Source organism: Pteropus alecto, unplaced genomic scaffold (assembly GCF_000325575.1).
Source record: "Pteropus alecto unplaced genomic scaffold, ASM32557v1 scaffold94, whole genome shotgun sequence".
Taxonomy (NCBI): domain Eukaryota; kingdom Metazoa; phylum Chordata; class Mammalia; order Chiroptera; family Pteropodidae; genus Pteropus; species Pteropus alecto.
In genome coordinates, this window is record NW_006437736.1 from 5,675,968 (window position 1) to 5,680,106 (window position 4,139).

At 39.5% G+C, this 4,139-nt stretch overlaps 1 protein-coding gene across 4 annotated transcripts in view; it reads right to left on the minus strand.

Annotated features, from left to right (window-relative positions):
- The window catches only part of TXNRD1 (thioredoxin reductase 1), a 57,851-nt gene that overhangs the window by 51,431 nt on the left and 2,281 nt on the right, over nucleotides 1-4,139 (minus strand). The gene's annotated exons all lie outside the window — the stretch shown is intronic.

Genomic DNA, 4,139 nt, shown 5'->3' on the forward strand with positions numbered 1-4,139 from the left:
AGAAAGAAAAAATAAAGAAAGTCACACTTTAACTGACACTTGGGAGAGCCCACTGCTGACTGACTTGCCAAGCCTCAAGAATTAAGGTAAACAAGGGTGTGAGATGAGACTGGAACCTTTCAGGTTGTAGGAGCTATTATCAACTGTCTTGGGACATCTCAGAAGTCAGCAATGACCCAGAGGGTTGTTTGACAGACGAGGGGTAGGAAAGCACTGGTTATGTCGCCTTTAAAGGAGGTAGCCTGGAAAGAACTCAGATCTGGAGGTCTGGGTGCAAATCAAAAGTCGTGCTTTATTAGTTTCCACTTATTTCCTTCAGAGTTGGAGATTCCTCATTTGTAAAATGAGTCTATTGGATGTCTTTCTTCTCTGCCATATAGCGTGGCTGTGCTTCTTTGTAAAAAAAATCATATACAAATATTTGTTGAAAATATTTTAAAGTATATACATTGCCCTATAGACTTGTGTTAGAGATAACAAAAAGAGTGCCTAGCTCAATGTCAAGGACACAGCTCAATAAATAGTCGCTAAATAGACATAATGTGACTTTCTTCTCAACTGACCTGGGCACATCTGCATAGACTGCCCGAGGTGGACAACACTGCTACCACATAGCTCTTTAAAATTCTCAACTGCTTTATGTGCTGCCTGGACTCTCTTGTGAACAACTTAGGGCTCGGTCTCTGACAGAGACAGTCCACTTTCACAAAATAAGACACCTTGTAACTAAATATCCGTGAGCCTCCTCCTCTAACCCTACTATCATCCATTCAACAAATACTACTTGAATGCATACTAGCTGTTAAAAAAAAAAGATATAAAAATAAATCATTTTCATCCTAAAGAAACATACAATTTAGTAGGCACAGAGGAATGCAGTTCCACTCACCAAGCATCTAATGAATGAATTCTAATTTGCTAGAGCTACGCTAGGAATACCAAGATTTACATGGGCTCAGCCCTGAATCATGAGCACACCATCACACTAAGGAGATCAGGCATGTATCCTAACAGCAGTAACACAAAGCCAAGTGCCAGAATTGTGAGTACACCAGAGTGAACTTTATAGACAAGCCTGGGTTCCATTCCTGGCTCTGCCACTTAACTAGCTATGTAATCTGGGCACACTCCTGAAATTCTCAGGGCCTCTATGTTCTCATCTGTCAAACTGAATAATACCACCTCCTTCACAGGACTATTGTGAGGATTTAATCAACTAGTTTCACAGCATTTAGAGTCTAGCAGTCAACAGTCAGTAGACAGTCAATAAATGGTAGCTGCTATCACTAATAGGCATGTCTTAAATATTTGCTGAGCTCTATCTAATACAGACCTAGGATCACAGGCATGAAGAATAAGACTAATTCTCCACTTTTGATATGTAAACCAAAAAAATTCATTGGCAGGATTACTCCTTTTCCAGAAATGATTCATGGGAGTGCTGTGGGAGCACAGAGAAGAAAGAATAGACAAATCTGGCCTTGTACTCTAAAACAGGGGTCCCCAACCCCCTGGCCTGTTAGGAACCAGGCCGCACAGGAGTTGCAGTGCTAGCAATCACCGCCTCAGCTCCACCTCAGATCATCAGGCATTAGCTTCTCATAGGAGCACCAACCGGTCCCTGGTGCCAAAAGGTTGGGGACCGCTGCTCTTAAACAGGCAGCTGGAAAAGTGGGTTTTAGCAGAAAGAGAAGTCAGGAATTGAAATAAAGAACAAAACGAAGAAGGGAAATTTTAGGGACTATAGCTGTTAACAGTATTCCCCAGAAGCTTCCTATAGGAGAGGGAGCAGACAACCAGAAAAGTAAGTAGGGCCCAGATCCTTGAGGATATAGGATACCAAACTAAGCAATGTGCACACTGCCACGGATGCAGATCTGGGGACAGAGAAGAAGCAATTAGGAAGATGCTCTGACAGCAGACAGACTACCAGGGGAAGAAGATCAAAATTGAAAGGCCAGTTAGAGACTGCTGGAATGGCCTAGGCAAGAGGAAATGAGTACCTGAAATAGGATGGGAAAAATAGGGGCAGTAGCTACATATGTGGGACACGGTCAGACCCTGGTAAGTGAATATTATTGCCTTAAAGAAATTAAGTCCCATATGGCCAGTTTTAGTCTTATTTCCCAATACTATTATCTCAAACTACTAAAAGTCTTAACTATGTCCAGCACTTAGTATTCCAATAAGCACTTTTTCGTTCACTTTGCTTTTCCTCTCAGAAATACCAACAGGTATTTACACAAGTGGTTTCAAAACTCTGGAGGCACTGATTTACATATAAAGAAGTTTCCCTGTAAGAATACTTGCAATCTTGCCCTTAAGAACTAAAATGTTCTTGAAAGCCAGATGTCTTTGAGCAATGGGAACTTTATTCATAGTCCTCAGAATTTAGTAGCTCCCTAGTTCAAATTTTACACATGGACATACAAGTCCTAGCCACAGATAGCACATTTCCCTATTTTCCTATTCAGGTATAAAGTGTAACTTTCCTGTTGAGTTACCGTTTGCTATTTCCTACCTATTCTATTTTGGGTATTAAAGAATAGTCTTTTGTTTTCTCCACTACTAATTATTCAGCAACTGATCTTGACCAAACTACCTTATAGGTTAAATTAAGTCTCAAACTTGATATTTATTACAAATACCTGAAGGGGCTGTTTATATATAAAGGCAAATCCTAGCCCCTTCCAGAGGTTTACTAAACAAGACAGCAGGTAAAGCCCAGGCATGCGTATTCAACAAGCATTCCAGAGGATTCTGTGCAGGTCGTCCCTAGACTAGGTTTTTGAAACACACTCCTTCAAAACCTTCTTATAGGCAGTCATTTAAGCTCATCGGTTCCCTCCAGAAGGCTTCTCACTCCCTGGTCTTCTACAGTAAGTACACTAAAAGCAAGGTCAGTTCTGCTGTTATTTACTGAGGGGGAAAGGAGACAATGGAAGAAACAACATTAAGAGGAGAAAGGTAGAAGCAGACATTTTAAAAGGCTCTCTCTCCATATTTTAAGTTGCAATTAAAGTATGAAATCTTAACCTTTTGTTTTAAGGTGTTGACTTTAGGATTATAACACTAACCCTATGAGCACTCAATTCTCCACTAAATAAAGGCCTTTCTCCACTCAAACCCAATGTTTCCTAAAGCATTTCAGAACCCACCATTTAGCCCCAAATGTGGGCAACATTTCAAACTAGCAGTCCTAAACCTTGTGTCTCTTCCTCCATGTTTTAATACTCTTAAAAAAAAAAACAAAAATAAATGATATAAAGTAGATTGGTAAGTTTACTTGAAAGAGATGTACTAAATGATTTAATTATGAATCAGTGGTGTGCTTTCGCCCATGGCATTGCACCTCCCTAAATGTCTGAAATTATCTATGATCACATGGAACTGAAAACATCAGATCAAATCAATAAAATATGTCCAAAGCTTACAAAACCAGATTCCTTTTATTCCCACTGATGATGCTAAGACCAGATCACCTGCTGAATTTATACAAAGATTAAATGCCTACATAACTTTTTAAGTGCAAATTTATGTCACAGGTAGAGCAAACAGAACAATCATACAGGAAGGAATATTAACAGACCTTGCAAACTAAAGGTCTCAGTAACACAATATATTCTAAATCAAGCCAAAGCCTTTTTCTCTCTTTAATTATTTTCCATTAATTTGCTATTTGTCTTTGAAGTCTATCTCCATTTCATATACTCATTTTTCAAAAGCAAATTCTTTTAGAAAAGGTAATAAATAAAATGCAAATTAATTGTTAACATCCTTCCTAAAGGCACACACAGCTAAATAGATTTCACATTTAACTGAAGTCTCGGGTTTATCAGAAGGCAATATTTAAGCATGTTCCATTTCTTAAAATTTACATAGATACGAAAAAGATAATCAGCAAAAATTAGAGCAGATGTATCAAGGTGATGAGCGTTATGAGGCTTTTTAACCTGGTAACCAACTACGCCTGGTGTAGAGCATCACCCATTTTGCATATCCCTTTAAACATGCACCTAGCCTCCAAGCATTTTGCCAGTATGGTTGGCCATGACCCCTCCCTCAGTGGACTGTCCCAAGGTAGCAGTGCCGCCACACCCGCCACCAGGCAAAGGAAAGATTTCTTTCTCCCTTTTCCC